The sequence below is a fragment of the Microcebus murinus genome, chromosome 19 (genome assembly GCF_040939455.1).
Source record: "Microcebus murinus isolate Inina chromosome 19, M.murinus_Inina_mat1.0, whole genome shotgun sequence".
Classification (NCBI taxonomy): Eukaryota; Metazoa; Chordata; class Mammalia; order Primates; family Cheirogaleidae; genus Microcebus; species Microcebus murinus.
Window position 1 is genome coordinate 19,261,281 of NC_134122.1, and position 17,652 is coordinate 19,278,932.

Consider the following 17,652-nt stretch of genomic DNA (forward strand, 5'->3'; position numbering starts at 1 on the left):
AGAGAGAGAGAGAGAGAGAGAGAGAGAGAGAGAAATGGGGAGCTTTCGGAAAGTGTGCTTGGTTGGAGAGCCAGCCAGGCGTGAGCACCGGAGAAGCCACCAGTTTCCACAGAATTGTTGGTAATGGCTGCCTTTTCCTCTCCATTCTGGCTGGCTTTCCACTTTGATGAGGGCTGGGTTGTTTATGCAGAAAAATCCTGGTCCTGTATTAGAAGGCATGCTTGCTCCTGTAGGGGGTGAGACAGAAGAGCAGCACATAGGACTTGACGCTCATGAATAGCGTAGCACAGTGCCCCGCTCTGCTAGTCCCGCCCTACATCCCAGCCTCAGCTCCTTGTCTGCATACAACCTCAGAGCTCGAGCAGAAGTCTGAAACTTGGGGGAGATGCAAGGGACTCTGAGAACGAGCCCTGCATCACTTATTTATTTCCCCCCCCAACCATTGTTGAAGAGTATTTAGCAAGTATATTTCCTGAAGGCTGTTCTTTTTGTAAGAAACCCCATTGGTGATTTAATTAAGCCTACATAAATGCTAAATGCGATTCAACCAGAATGGGATTTGCTGATTTGTATGTGTTGAAATAAATTCCTTGTTCTGTTCTAATTGAATAGATTGAACACAGACTGTATTTGTTCTTATCCTGCAGCCACTTTCACAGGAGCGATAAATTGGAAATGTTATCTGGCTTGATACGCCAGTTTTTCCGAGAAAATCACTCTGCTAGTAGTGAGGAAATGGGAGAGTGAAAAACATCTCTGTTTTCAAAGTCATATGTCACAAACCAAGGAGACTCTCTCTCTCTCTCTCTCTCTATATATATATATATATATATATGTATATATATATATATATATATATAGTGGAAGATTATAACCACTGCTGGCAAGGATATGGTAAAATGGGTACCTCACACACCTCACATATACCCTATAATGTTGAAAATTAATGTAATCCGATCAAAAGAGCAATTTGTAAACATTAAAAGAGAGCTTGAAGATTATCACCAGGCTTCATGCATCCATCCATGTATCCCACATATGGGAATCAATTCCAAAGAGATTATCACAATTCGGGCAGAAGCTATATACATGAAGATGTTCATTACAGTGTTAGCTATAGCAGTGAAATTTAAAAAAAAAAAAACAAAAACAAACTAACAAAATATTTTGCAACACCCCCCAAATGGAAATGGTTAAGTCAACTATGATACTTTCTCAATAGAATATTATGCAGCACTTAACATAATATTTGGAGTACAATATTAAGTTAAAATAAAACCAAATATGCTTATACATCATAATTGCACTTTTTAAAATATGGTAGCATGAAATATGTAGAATAGGCAACTTCATAGAGACATAAAGACAGGCACGGTGGCTGCCAGAGGCTGGGAGAGTGGAGAACGGGGGGAGGGGGTGACTGTGAATGCACACAGGGTTTCCTTTTGGGGTGATGAAAATGCTCTGGGACAAGGTACTGGTAATGGTTGCACAACATTGCGAGCGTAATAATACCACTGAGTTGTACACCTTAAAATAGTTGAAATGGTAAGTTTTATGTGATCTATATTTATCACAATTTTAAAAAAATATGGCAAAAGATAAAAAATAAAAGTACCTAAAATGTGAACAGCAGTTACTTTAGGAGGGTGGAATTATGGGTGAATTTTACTATGTTTTTGAAATTTTCTGTGACATTCGTATTACAGCGAGGCAGAATCAGGTGGTATCAGAATGCAGCCAAGAAGGGTAGGGGCTGTGGTTTCCCCAAACCCCACCCCTTCCCCAGCCAACGTAGATCTGATATGCCAAACCTGGAAACGGAGGCAAAACCACATCAGAGGATTGAATGTATAAGAGAAATAGTGGGCAGTAGGCTACAGAATTCAGTGTATAGAAAATCTAGTATATAAAATTCAGGACATAGAAAATTTTTCACTGCTTCAGAATTGTCTTCACTTTCCTTCTCAATAATTATACATTTTCTCCTCCTCACAGTACACTATCAGAATTAATTCTAAACAGGTACTGCAGTTTTGCCTGTTTCTGAACTTTATATAAGTGGAATTATACAGTGGCCATTCTTCTGTGCCTGGTTTCTTCATGCAGAACTACGTAGTCATCTATGTTGCTGCACATGCGGATAGTTCATTCATTTCCATTATATGAACGTACCACAATCGTGATCTGACTTATGTTACTAAAGAGCTTGTGGCTTCTGGTTTTAGCTCCAATACGTAAAAAGCTTGGAAGTCATCATTCCTGCCCTCACCAGAAGAAAACAGCTAAACTAACTGAAAATCGGTCACTTTTCTTAGATCCATTAGCTAATTGAGATTGCAGGACAAATTGCCATCCCCCAAACCAGAGAGAGGCAAACAGAGAGAAAATAGGCTTATTTTCTTAAAGCTTACCTGAAGTGCGGGCCAGTAAAAGGTAGGAAAACTTACACGGTAACTTTGATGACTTTCTGGAAGCTGAGTATGGAACAGCTTGCAGTTAAAAGCTCCTGGGAGTCCAGTTTAAGGGAGATCTCCACACTTTGAGGAGTTTTGTCTCTAGGAGTCCTACTAGGTTTTCACAGTGAAGATCAGGAAAAAAAAAAAAAAAAAGAAAATGAAAACCTCCATCACATTTGGCCAAGGGAGGAGAAGGTAACCACTTTGAAATAAGGCCACCGGGTATTGCACAACAATGACCTACCTGGCGAGGGAGAAGACATTACCAGAGTCTTATCCCAGGTGGAGAAAGGGAAATACCAAACTCCAGCATCCTGTTAACCACATTACCAGAGCTCTTATGTAATACTGTGCACTACGGCTGAAAGAGCAACAAGGAACAGACCCCATGTAAGAAAGAGTTTCTAGGGAACCCCAGAGACAACGGGGGAGACAAAAACATAGACATTAAAGTAAATATAAACCTCTGACACCTACAGCTATAGTAAACAGTAAACAGAACCTAAGTCTTAGCCAGATAAACATAAAACCTCACTAAAGATTTACCCATCTTCGTTCTATTACCCAAATACATCAAGTCCAGCTTTCAACAAAACAGGACTAGGCAAGCTGAAAGATAAGTAAAAAACCACAATCTGAACAGACAAAGCAAGCACCCAGACTAGACTCAGACACGGAAAAGGTTTTGAATTATCAAACCAGAAATTTAAAATAACTACATATATGCCGTTGGGTCTAATAGAAAAAGTGGAGAACATACAAGACCAGATACATAATGTAAGCAAAGAGATGGAAACTCCACGAGTGAATTAAAAAGAAATGGAATAAATCAAAAGCATTGCAACGGAAATGAAGAACGTTTTGATGGGCTCACCAGTTAACTGGACATGGTTGAAGAGTCAGTGAAATGAAGGTATGTCAATAGACACTTGCTTATCTGAAATGCAAAAAGGCAAAAAGGCAAAAAAAAAAAAAAAGCAGAGAAACACAAAATAGGATATGCAAGCATTGTGAGGCAATTATAAAAGATGTAATAAATGCATGTTATGTGAATACTAGAAAAAGAAGAAAGAAAGGAGCGAAAAAAACTATTTAAAATGGTGGGGAATTTCCTAAAATGACTGATAGAAACTAAACTAAAGAATTATAACACATGTATATGTAACATCACTCGTCGTAGATGTTACTAAGAAGGGAAATGTTCTGCTGAGGGTGGGGAGGGGGAGCAGGGTGTCTATATGGAAGTCTGTACTATCTGCTCAATATTTCCATACATCTAAAACCATACTAAAAATAAAGTCCATTTTTAAAAAAATAAAAATGAAAAAACAAAATGCTGTGCACAAACTATGGGGGCAGCACAGCAGGAAAAACAAAACAAAAAAAGTGTTCATTTTTTTAAAGCTTGTCATGACTGCCAAAGTCCTCGGTGCCTTATTTGGTGGGTAGAGGCAAGCTACCTTGGAAACGCAACCTCCCTTCAATTGTATTAGGGTTTCTCCGCAGAGATTTCATTGGGTGCTTTAATTGTCTTGTCATCTATTTTATCAGCTGGTGACAAAGAGCTGCAATTGTCATCCGAATCAATTTGACAGTCAGTGCGCCACTTGATGAGGTACTTACGGAGTCGAGGTTATATCTGCATTTCGGGAGTTATTCTGCCTGGGTTCGATCTCAGCTTTATCACTTAACGAGCATACAAGTCCGAGTTTTAACAAATAATATAGGAGAAATGCTCGTATTTACCTCAAAGATGGTCGTGAGGATTAAATAAGCTAATCCTTGGTTCCTATTAAGTGTGGCATAAGTGCGAGCTTTTATTTTTATTATTTATAGAGGTCTTAGCCAATGCTTACATCAAATAGGGGCAACATGAAAGATTCCAGCTCAAATTATTTCTGGACTGTCAAAGTACATAAAAGCAAAGCTAAGATAGGATGCTTAGAAGCTGTGGAAACACAGCCCAGAGGGGGTGGGAAAAGGAGAGAAATACAGGTCAGGATGGCTTGAAATCTCCTCCGCAATTTATCTGGGTGCCCAATATAGCTCACCCCCAAATCCCTTTAATAATCCCCTCTGTAAACTTGACCCTAACCTTGTGCTCTCCTGAGCAGAAAATAGTGATAAACTCGGCAGCTTTCCCTGTGAGGTTCTCGGCAAGCTCTGGCCCGAGGCTCCACCTCTGGGACCTGAACCAGGAAGGATCAAGGCCCTTGACAAAATGCCAGTGTATTGTGCTCGCTCCTGGTGTTGGTATTTTGCTCCACACGCCGGGGGCCCCATCACCAGGCGAGAAATATGTTGAGAAAATAAACAACATTGCTGTCTTATGCTTTGCGGGCTGGAAGCTGTTAATGTAATCTGGCTTCTTCGCTTTGGGGAGCCTAAAGCACAGAAACTGCTTTCCCTCAAGTCTGAAAAAAGCACAGGACTCCAAAGAGACCCGAAAGCACGTTATGACGGCACCAGGGTCCCCTCCACAGACATGTTGCAAATGGTTTCTTGCCCCTCACGTTGGAGACTTGCTTCTGCTGTCAAGATCCAGGCATCTTCAGCAGCCCTGATAATTTGCCTGCCTCGGACTACGCTTCCTGAAGACTCGTGGGTATTGGTTAAGTTCTCTTCTCTCGCCATCCTCGCTAGGCTGCTTTTGTCACCAAACCCTGGTCCTTTTCATCGCATCTTGCCCGAAAAAAGGAGAACAGCTGATCTCTGCAATCCCTGTTATTCCTCCTACATTGCCCACATTTATTGCTCAATAAACCACAAAAATGCTTTTGTAACCCTCATTCTTCTTCTCTCTCTTCCCCCTTTCACTATTGAATTTAAAACTCATACATTAGGCATGTGCTTTATGATATTTGTGTCACCTCCCTAAATTGTAGTGCAAAAAAAAAAAAAAAGGAGGAAAAAAAAGGCATCTGTTCAAATTGACATTTCCATCTCGGCTCACTCATTTGCGAGTGACAGGCTATAATTTGCCAACAGGTTCACATCGAAATGCATAGGTTAGTGCTGACATCATGTGATTTTTCTACCATTGCCATCTCCAGCTCATACGTGCTACACAGGAGGCCGTGCTTAAGTCAGCAGATATTGCAGGGAAACAACAAGAAAGAAAGCAAAAAGAAAAAAAAAAAAAGAAAAAAAAAGCTTTTGATTTCCCTAAGTGTCTTAATGCACCAAACACAATGATACACTTAGGTCTATGTGGTAGAGCAGGTGGGTGGGTCAGAGCCTGCATCAGAGTGCTGCACTAGTTGAAGAGAGCTGGCTTTCCTCTTATATGCACTCAATCTGGTGCAAACACATTTAACCTTTGACTCTGTGAGTAAACAGACTTTGTAGCCAGGGAAACCAGGATCAGCGCTAACTTCAAAGACAGAGGGCAGCCAGCAATCCAAGGGGAGAGAGGAAACCACTGGAAACACAGTCTCCTCTTGCTTCCAGTGGTACTCCCCTTATCCAGTTAGGAGAATCCCCCAGCCAAAGCAATGCTCACTTGCTAACTTGCCAGTGGTCTGGCCAAGATAGGACCAATGCTGGCTTTGCTCTTTTTCTTTCTGTTTCTTTGCTCCCCACTGCTTCTTGCATCCTTCTCCTTCCATCTGGATTTAATTTTTTTCTTCCTGGGATATAGCCTTTAGAGGTTCTCTCAGCAAGGGGCTCTTTGGTGGTAAATTCTCCTAGTCTTTGCATAATCTTTAATATAATACATTTTGCCATTTTTGCCTAGTAAGCTTACTTTTAGCAGGAGCTGTCATTATAGCAGTCGTGCACGTGCCTAGGTTTGGGAGGCCTCCTACCGTCTGGTTTTATGATTGCCTCTGCAGACCTTCCCCAGTTTCTGGCTAGCTTTTATAATATGTTCATTTCATGGCTTGGAGTTTCTACGCTGTATGAGGAGTTAGAACTTAGGCTCATCCACTACATCGCATTAAATTCTAGGATTCTAATATTTTGTAACTGCTTTTTATCAGCAACCTGGGCAGACATGAACTTCTGGGTTCTGTCATGGGGCAGGAAGGGAAGTTTTTTCTCCCTGTTAAGAGATTTAGCACCTGTTTCCCGGCACCCTGCTTTATCAGAAATTCCCATTCCTTCTCCTTTCAGCCCTTAGAGCTCACAGCCTCGACTACAGTTTCTCTCCAAGAGCATCACAGTCACAGCCCCAGGGGGTCAGATCCTGCTTCCCACAGAGCCTGACAGATCACTCATCATCTACCTGGGGATCACCCTTCCTTGCTTGGAACTCAGATTGTATTTTATTCAATTGAAATTATTTTATCTAATCATTTTATACTTTAGAGCATAAAGTATGTTTTATACAAGGGGTTTTATACAAGATTTTATTCCACTTTGCCAGCCAGGGATCCTGCACTCACTTTCCGATCCAGCTTTGTGCAACTTTTTCTTATCACTTTGAAGCTTGTGGCAGCATCCAGGTTTGCAACTGTAGCCAATTATCAACTCTCTTTTCATCCAGGACTCCGGCCAATCATGGGCTTCAAACCCATACTGCATGCATGCTATGAAATCAGAGCCCCAAAGATATTTTGAGCAATACGTGTTTTGGGAACCAAGATCTGTGTGAGGCTTCTTGAGCACCTCCTTGAGCTGTGATCACTACCAGGTTAGTTCTGGTCCCTGGAGCAGCTACTCAAAAGTGAGAGAAAAAACAAAACCAAACAAAGCCAGGTGAGGCTGCTGCACCTGGAATGCAATGTCCAGCATCTCTCCGCTGCCCGTGGCTGGCATGCATCATATTCCTGTTGCAGTACACTCTTTCTTGTTTGGTCTAACGCCTCTTTCTTTAGAGACAAGAAATGCATTTTTATCATCATTGTCTTTGGCAGCCAAAAGAGTGACTCAGTCCTCATGGTCTGGAGCAGGAAGAAAACAATAAGCAGGTATCAGAATTAGGGGTGAATATCTCAGCAGCCATCCTAAGAAAAGACTCTTGTGGTCAGAGATGTCTTAATGGCCAGTGGGCATAAAGTTACTGCCTTCGCCTCTTCCCAAACTGTTTGGTCCACGTGAATGTTTAGCAAGTATTGCTCTGACGGGCCTTGCTGGTTCCGGTGACATTGTAAGATAAGCACAAAGCCAGGCAGACAAGGCAAGAGGTTTCTGCGAAGAGGACGGGTCTTGGCAAATATTGATAGAATATGCCTCGCGTCTTTGAGAGGGATCCTGTCTATGGTAGAGGGTCAAACAAGATAGTTTCAAAATGCTGTTTCCCTATAGGAGTCTGTAGCATCCACGATTCTTAGGGGGGAAAAGGGGCTTTTCCCACTGAATGTTAGCTTTCTTTTCTTTCCCCAGGCGTCTCCCAGGGTGGAGAGGGAATTCTCATATTTATTGAGTGCTTAATCTCTACCAGGCAGGAGTTTTATCTATTTTTGACACATCTGACAGATGTTTTAAAATTAAAATTAGATTATTCTGTTCTCCTTTAAAAACTATTCAAGCGGTATTTCCTTTGCACTGAGAAAAAAAATCCAACCTCTTATTTTTCACATAATTGATCTGATCACTGTTTTCTCACCGATTTCGGGACTTAACACAGCTCCCCTTGCTCACCAGCGACCTCTTTCTGTTTCTAGGTGGGCTTCCAGCTCATTCCCACCCCCAGGGCTTTGGTGCCTGCTGTTCCTTTTTGTCAGGGACACTTTTCTCTATGTCACCATCTCACGTGAATCTCAACAACTCAAATTTTGTTTACTCAGAAAAATGGGCTCTGACTGCCCTATCAGAATGGCCCTTCCTGTCCCTAACACATCAGCCTGTTCACTGTCCTCATGGCTCTCACCATTATCTGCAATTATTGTCTTCATTTATTTGTTTGCCATCTCTGTTTGCCATTACACGGTCATGTAAGTACCATAAGGACAGAGGTCTTGCTGGTCTGATTCATCAGCATATCTCCTGCACCTAGAGTTGCTCTGGTCCTTAGGAAGCACAGTGACTAAGAACATGACCTCTGTAGTTGGCTGCCCTGCATTCAAACCTTAGCCTGGCCATTCATTAGCTGTGTGACCTTCCTCCTGTTGCTGAACCTCTCTGTGCCTCACTTTTAGAATGGTGATAATAGCAATGATTCTTATTTCACAGAATTGTTCTAAGGATCAGAGGAGCTAATGTGGATAAAGCGTTTTGAATAGTAAGCACCCAACAAATATTAGTTATTATCATTGATTATAAATATATTGAATGAATGAATCAGGAGTCTTCCTACATAGATTTCTATTTACTTCTCATGGCAAATGTGATTATATTCATTTTAGGAGTGATGTGGAGAAAATTACGCGGATTTTCACAGCAAGAAGGACTTGGGCCAGGGTTCCCTTCCAGATCTCCCCGACTCTGAGCCTCGGGCATTCTTCTGTTATCCCAAGCCCTCCCTCACACCTTCTGTTGTCACCGTCTGTGCTGGAGTCGATTTTCCTGAAACCTCTTGTCCCCGTGCCTCCCTGGCTGGTGTCAGCCTGAGCCTTGATCCTGCATTAATCCCCCATTTGCCCTGTGTGTGCTGCAGAGCACCCCAGTCAGGTCTGCTAAGTCCAGCCTCTGTCCCAGCAGTTCCCGATGACCTCAGCAAGGAGCAACAGAAGGGATTTGCAGAGAAGGATGCCACATGGATTCTGTACTGGCTCTTGCTATGGAAATAGGAAAAGTGGCAGTGATTTCCCCAGTCTTATCACCCTAATTGCCTCTATTGTCACCCTGAATTATTCTGCCCAGCAAGGTGACAGAAATGACCCTACTCTATGTTTTTATTATTATTATTATTTTAAAATATTAAGGAAATATACAAATGTTTTAGGTTACATGGATCACTTTTGTTTTTTTTTTTTTTCTTTATTTTTTTTCCACTAACCCATGGATCACTTTTGTAATGCTCGAGTCCAGGCTATAGGTGTGCCCATCACCCACATAGTGTTCATTGTACCCATTAGGTAGGTTTGTGCTCCTCCCCTCTAGCCCCTTCCACCCTGGTTGATTTCCACTGGGTTTTACTTCCCTCTGTGCACATATGTGCTCATCGGTTAGCTCCAAGTTAATAGTGAGTACATGTGGTGTTTGTGTTTCCCTTCTTGAGATACTTCACTTAAGAGAATGATCTCTAGTTAGATCCAGAGTTTTGCAAAAGGTATTAATTGATCTTTTTATGGCTGAGTAGTACTCCATGGTATACGTATACCACATTTTATTAATCCACTCATGAATTGACAGGCACTTGGGTTGATTCTACATCTTTGTAATTGTGAATTGTGCTGCAATAAGCATTTGAGTGCAGGTGTCTTTTTGATGAAAAGCCTTCTTTTCCTTTAGGTAAATACCCAATAGTGGGATTGCTGTATCGAATGGCAGGTCTACTTTTAGTTCTCTGAGGAATTTCCATACTCTTTTCCATAGGGGTTATACTAATTTGCAGTTCTGCCAACAGTGTAGCATTCCTTTCTCTTTGCATCCATGCCAGTATCTATTGTTTTTGAACTTTTTAATAAAAGCTGTTCTAACTGGTGTAAGTTGATATCTCATTGTGGTTTTAATTTGCATTTCTCTGATTATTAGTGATGTTAAGCATTTTTATATGTTTATTAGACATTTGTCTTCATTTGAGAAACTTTTGTCTTTTGCCCACTTTTTAATAGGGCTGTTTGGTTTTTTTCTTGCTGATTTGCTTGAGTTCTTGGTACATTCTGGATGTTAGCCCTTTATTGGATGTATAGCTTGCAAATATTTTCTCCCATTCTGTATGTTGTCTAGTTGCTCTGTTGATTGTTTCCTTAGCTGTGCAGAAGTTTTAAGCTTAATCAAATCCCATTTATTAACTTCTGTTTTTGCCATGATTGCCATTGGGATATTAGTCATAAATTCTTTGCCTAGGCCAATATCTACAAGAGTTTTTCCTAAATTTTCCTCTAGAATTCTTAAAGTATCATGCCTTAGATAAATGGTGCTGGGAAAATTGGATAGCTGCATGCAGAAGAATGAAACAGGACTCCTACCTCTCACTACTCACAAACATTAATTCAAGATGGGTAAAAGGCCCTACTGTTTTTATAGAGCTGTCTTTTAACTCCACTTAGTGTTGACTTCTGCATTCAGGGTGGAGTGTGAAAAAAGTAAAAATAAACATTCCTCCGGGAACAAAAAGGCCCAAGATTTTCTATCAGCATTGTAGATGAGGGTGCAAGTTTTAATTTAACCTGAGTTCTATAATTCATGAACTCTAAATTGGGCTCATATTCCAGCATTTGTTTTGCTATTTGTCGTGGAAGGCTACTTCACACTTCCCTGGATAATTTGAGCTTCCTAGAAAATCCAGGGAGGATGGTTATCACATCTATTCTCTCCATCTGTTAAAACCACCCTTTGGCTCTCATCCTCTCTCCATAATTTAGGAATGATGGTGAGAAATCCTACTGTCTACTCCTCTCTGGCCTAAGTTGGGGAGTGGCTTGTGTGTGTGACTGTAAATAAAGCAGTTTCACAGGTCTGTCTTTGAGAGTGTGCAAGCCACTATATAAGTGTGAAGACATGTTGGGTGTGTATAAGAAAGTAAGTGTGGCCACACTTAGACCACCTTAGACCTTCTAGGTCACACTTTCTAGAAGGGTCAATGGTCCCTTCTAGAAAGACCTATTGCATCTATGCTCTCTTCCCACAGACCCTAGGAAGTTCCTGTGATAAACCTTATAAATGCTCCACTGTTTCCACATTCATAGCCTCTCTGTACTCCAAACTTTGGTCTACTCATTGTGCAATACAGCACCTTTAACCTAGTATATAGTACATGCTGAATAAATAAACTCTAATTGGGAACAAAGTTGATCATTCTCTCACACCTAAATTCTAACCATTTATAGATCTTAAGTAAAGTAGTTCATAACACTGAATTCTTCCTGACTGCATTATCAGAATGTGAATTATAGATTGTGGCATTCATCATTTGTTTCATTCATTATTCACTCAACAAACACTGACCGAGAGCCTATGACATACCGAGGCTATGTGTTGCACACTGGAGATGTGACAATGAGCAAGGTACATTCCTGTAGGTAAATCGGGTCTAGTAAGGAAACCACGTGGTCCACAGGCAAGTATAGTACAGAGACACGTGAGTGGTAAATGTAGGACCATGAGTGGTGGTGGCAGAGAGACGGGATCCCAGGAGAGTACCCGAGTCGGTTGTGGGGGTTCATGATGCCATCTTCAGATCCTCAACAATCTCTGAGGACAAGAACAAGAAACTCAAGGACTTCTTCATCTGTGATTTCTGGCTGACAAAGTCTTCAGACTCTTCCAAAATTGCTGCTCCCGCCCCAGCTCAGTGGCAGCCACAGATTCCCTGGGATGTCCTCAGACCGATTGTCTACTACCACCAGGACAGCAGTTGAGTAAGAGACACTGATGCATTCCATGGCCAAGGCTTATTGACCTGTTTTCTGTGGCCACAGAGGTGGCCAGTCAGTGCCTGTGTTCTGCCCCTGTGGTCCATGGATGAACGACCATAGTGCTTCCATTTCTGAGCTCTGGTCAAGCCCCACTGAGTGGCCACTTGGCACTGCTAGAACTAATGAGAAAAATAATGAGCCACCATCAGTTTCTGCAGATTTTGAGATATGTATGAGCATGTTCTAAAAAGTGGGGAGTGAACAGAAACCCCAGGGAGGAGGCAGGAGGATCTGAAGCTGTGGGTGCAGCCCGGGGTCCTGCTGGGAAACAGACACCAGGACCCCAAGGAAGGTGGATAAAAAGAAGCCCCTGGAGACAGGTTCCTCGGAGACTCCAGGGAAGAGGAGCAGGCCAAGAGCACCACAGTTGGAAGCTGGATAAAGACACCACAGCACTCTGAGGTGGCAGACAGACAGCTGGAGGCAGATCTTGGAATAGAAGTCACAGAAATAAAAGATGGAAATAAGTCATGCTCAAAACTCTCAGACAATGATGTTTGCTCATAGGCAAAGGCAGCAGCGGCAGGAAAGGGATCCTGGGACGATGTTATGTCTTTCTTCTGTCCATCCGATGCCCATGGACCACGTGAGACCACAGCTGGAGATGAATCAGGCCAAAGAGTGCCTGTGTCCTGTGCAAGTCCTGCAGGGAAGTTCCATGTCAGAGGTCTGCTTGGAATCCTGCAGCCCCTGGCAGTGGCATCCTCCTCATTCTTGTTGCTTCACCATCTCATTACCACCTGGCCCTCAGCCAGCACTTCGACCCTTGCTCCACAGTCTTCCTCCTCCCCCAAGCCACATCTTCCCTGTGGGACACCATCCAGCCAGCCAACAGTCTGCAGATCAGAGACCCAGCAGGTCCAGGAGGTTTGGGGTTCTTTGCATCTTCTGTGAAAGAGTGTGAATGCATTCCCGCAGGGAAAGGAGCTACACCTTTCACAAGATTATCAAAGGGTTGCAAGATCCCCACTTCCCCTAAAAAGGAACTGCTCACTGCCCGAGGCTCCCAGCCCCTAGCCCTTGCCCCTTCTTCAATGACATTCACCCCCACTTGAGTTTCATCATGAACTTATGTGTTATTGTCCCTCACTGCCCCACCCTAGAATAGAAACCTCTGGTTTCCCTTACCAGGACCTTTGGGCCAAATAGCTTCCTCATTTCTTCATGCTAATTCTGCTCCACCAGCTGTTTGGAGGCTTCCAGGCCTCTCCCCCTTCTCTCTGGCTTCCCCCCTTTCACCCTCCTGACCTGGTGTTCAGTCTAGACCCCAACGTCAATCACTCAGCCGCCCTCTCATCCGCATTTCCCGTTTCCCAGGTTTCTTGTCTTTTCTGTAGCCCCACAAATGCGCTGGAGAAGGCAGAACACAGATTCACAGGGTGAAATCTCACCCAGGCACCCGAAGACCTTAGTAACTGTGCTATCTGACCTTGTTATCTTTCTTCCTTATTTATCATGGCAAATCCTCAAAATGTAGCCACTCCTCCTCAACGCCCCCCTAAAATGACCCTCTAGCCAACCTCTTTCTCAAGGATCATCTTCCCTCTTTCAACAAATGGGAGGGATAAACTTCTTCACCTTCCTGCTGGCTCTGCCAACTGCGGCTCTCCTTTGACAGGTGAGAAATGAGGATCAGAGAAGGCAAGTGCCCTCCCCCAAGCACCCACAGCCAGCTAATGGCTGCATCAGAGAATGCTTCCATTTTTTTAGGATGCCTGGAAATGCTTCGTTCTGTTTATTATATTCATTCTTACTGTTATTATGATGGTTAGGTAGCCTTTATTATTCATTAACACCGCAAATACTTGTTGAGCAACTACAATGAGCCATTTCTTACAGAGTGCGTGGTACATCACTCTGGCCAGTGCAAGCAGGCCTGTAAGTACTGGGTAATTGTACAATCGTGCAGATTCACAAGTGGAAGTGTGCGCTAGCATGCCTGCTCTACGAGCCTACATCTGCTGTAACACGCTCACACGCACATGCACACACGTGTCTGCAGGGACATGTGTCTGCAGAGCTCATACCTGCCGCAGACGCAGGTTCACGCGCTGGAGTGCAGGTACTTGCAGCTGCCAATTGTTTTTGTCCGATTTTCTCCGCCGCCTGTGCTCGCAATACTTCCCACGGATGACCAGCGCACACCGCCTGCGAGTGGAAATGCACGATGAACTGTGCTTAACAGGCCCATTAATTTATCAGGCACTCACTTAAGAAGGTTACAGCACATTATAGCAAATGGCTTCTCGGGGCTCTGGAAGGGCTGTATTTACTTTCCCAGAATTACCGTTAGCCCTGGCAGGGATGGTGCAGAGAGGCCGCGTTAGTGGGGCTTTGGTCAGTTTCTCCGCCTTGGGAAGCTGCAGAACTAGTGTGGGGTTTATTGATGGGCCAGCTATCCTTTAAGAGGGTCCCAATTTGGCTCCTGGGATAATGAGATGGGTCTTTAGGGCCCATCAGTCTGTCTCCTGTGCCTGGGGGCGGCTCTGAGAAGCCTGGCCTCTTAACTGGCTGGTGACGGAGTATACATGGGCTGAGTCTAGAACAACACATTTGTTTCTCCAGGAGCTGAAATACTCCCCCAAGCTCATTTCTCCTCCCCCGCAGACCCTCCATAGGGGGCATATTTGGAAGTGGAGCAAAACTCTGCCTCAGGCAATCAGTGAGTTTTGTGCCCCCACACTGCTGGGCAACCTTAGACAAGTTGCCTGATCTTTCTGAATCCCAGTTTTATGTCTAGTAAAATAAAGACACAGCTTGAGAAAACTTAGTATGAACTTATACTGGTATGCAAAAAAAAAAAATGGTGTGGACCTACTGTGTGCTCAGCACCATTCTAGTATCCAGGTGACAAGGCAGGAAAGTCGGGCAAAGTCTCTGTTCCTATGAACATGGATGAAAAACTCAGCGAATCACCCTAAGGAATGTGCAGTTCAGGCATATATAGGTACAGGGAAGGCAAGAGGCAGGGCCATATGACAAGGGCATGTCCTCGTCTAAGGCTCTGAGAAAGGGACAGCTGAGCTGAGATCTGGAGGGACCGGGCTGGAAGGGGTGGGGGCAGCAGGTAGGTAGGGTGCACCAGGCAGCGGGAACAGCTTGGTTGCAGGCCTGGCGACCGCAGGGACCTTGGAGCTGAGGGAGAGCCAGGACGACTGGCACACAGAGGAGGAAGGGCTGGAAAGGTGGGCAGGATTCAGATCCTCCGGGGATTCGTGCTGGGACGCCTCGTTAGGGATTCGGTCTCAATCATGAGAAAAATAGGAAGCTGTCAAAGGTTGCAAGCAGAGGAAAGACTCCATCATATTTGCATTTTGGAAAGATGGCTCTGGCGACAGAATGGGCACTGCATTGGAGGGGGCCCAGCAAGGGTGTCGAGAGACTGGTTGAAAGGCAATTTGTGCAGAAACGATGCAAGCTCTCGTCCAAGGGTCAGGCGGAGGATAGCGTGAGAAGTGCTATTAGGCGATGTATTGAGCGGAATTTGGGCAGTGAAGAGAGGAGGCTGTCAATAAAGATGCCTTTATTTCCTGCTAATACCTCACTAGGCCACTCCAGGATTAAATGGATGTATGTGTGACAAGTGCCTGGCACACGATTGCCACCCAATAAATGCCAGTTCTTGTCTTCCTGTTCCTTACGTCCTTTGCCATTTGATTCCCACTGACTCTTTCACAGCCATCTAGGGCTGGGGCTCTAATCCCTTTCACCTTCTCCTAGAATGTTCTAACCTTATCATTTTCTAATTCAGTGCCCAAGTGCCAACAGGCAGCCTTGGCTTGGCAGTGCTGCCAGGGAGAAGCCGTGCACAGCTTGCGGCTGGGAACAGTTGTGCTGGGATGTTCCTTAGCGGGCTGGTCCTCCTCCTGACTTGTCGGACTGCGAGAGCTGCTGCTTCATTGCAGAGCTGGGCAAACTCCCCCTCCCCCTTCGCAGGAAGAAGGGGATACTTGATAAGTAGATGAGAAAAGGAAACGGAAAGCGGAGGAATAGAATGGGGGGAATTAATGGGATTTGTGGGCGGAGCAGACTTCCTCCCTCAGGCTACGTGATCATGCATGAATCACTCAATCCCACTCTGGGCTCCGGTTTTCTCATCTGTAAAATGGGGCTAATAGCCAGTTCCTACATTGGAGTTCCATTGTGAGGGTAAATGAGCTTCTGTGATGACAAAATGGTCCATAAAGTATGAAGTGGCAAGGAAATTGCTAATGTGTTAAGCAGCCCAGTAGGGTGGCTATGAATGTAGTCCAGTCTTGGCTCAGGCTCAAATCCTACCACTTGCGACCTGATTGTCGGAGTGGGGGATATGAGTCACTAACTTCTCTGCACCTCCGTGTCTTTGCCCACAAATAGAAATCGTAAGATGTGACTCATAGAACTGTTGTCAGCATTAAAAGAGAAGAGAGTCCAGATCCTCAACCTCATGAAGCTTGTATTTTTAGGAAGGGGAAAAACATAAACAAACATATAAATTAAAGATCATTTTACAGAGTGGTCAATGCTCTGAAGGAAGATGACAGAGGGGCTGCCTACAGTGGGGGGTTCAAGGGAACTTCCCCGTGGACATGACCCTGGAGACCAGACCTACATGAAAGGGAAGGGCAAGGACTCCAAGATCTGGGAGGATGAGTCTCAGTGCTGGATACTCATTAGGGCACCCTGGAAATCACCTCCAGACCACTTGAAATGGTACTCTTTGGGGTAAGACTGAAACATGGGACTTTTTAATGCCCTCAGGTGATTTTGATGTATGATGAAGGTTGTCAATGACTAAGTGGGTATGATGCTCAAGATCTCAGGAGTCCAATACTGCCAACGTCTGGTAGCACCTTGTGTTGGTTTCCAAGGGTGGCCATAACAAATGCCACTGGCTTGGGGGGCTGAAATAACAAAGATTTATTTTCTCATATTTCTGAAAGCAGAAGTCCAAGATCAAGGTGTCAGCAGGGTTGGTTTCTTCTGAGGTCCATCACCTTGGCTTGTGGATGGCTTCCTTCTTGCTGTGCCCTCACAGGGGTATCCCTGGGTCTGCACTGTCTGCATCCCTATCTCCTCTCATTGCAAGGGCCCCAGTCATACTGGGGTTTTCATCTTTATAAGCGTTCCCTTATGGTTGTAAAATAGCTGCCGTTGCTCCAGTCATTGCTTCTTCACCATACAGCATCAAAACAGGAAGCAATAGAGCTCTCTCTCTCTCTCTCTCTCTCTCTGCAAACCCCCTTTTAACTTCAGATATGTTTTCAATGATGGATAACATATGTACAGACAGCATCTAACTCAAAAGTGTATATTGGATGACTTTTCACAAAGTAAACCCAGGCATGAAACAAAGCACAAAACCATGAATACTGAGTATGACCAGAAGCCCCCTTGGCCACCTTCCAATGCCAGCTGCTCCCTAAAGGAAATCACTAACCTAACTTCAAACACCTTAGGCAAAGTTTCCCTTTTATGGTTAACTTTATATAAGTGGAATCACATAGCATGTACACTTAGGCAACTGTTTTCTTTTGCTTTGTGAGATTTATCTACATAGTTGAGATTAGCTACAGTTTGTTTATTTTCATTGCTGTATAGCAGTCTGATACACACACACACACACAACTTATTTATTCTATTGCTGATGGTTATTTGAGTGGCTTCCAAGTTTTGTAGATCACAGATAGCACTGTTATGACTTCCCAGTGTGTATATTTTGGTAAATACATCACATGCGTACGTGCTGG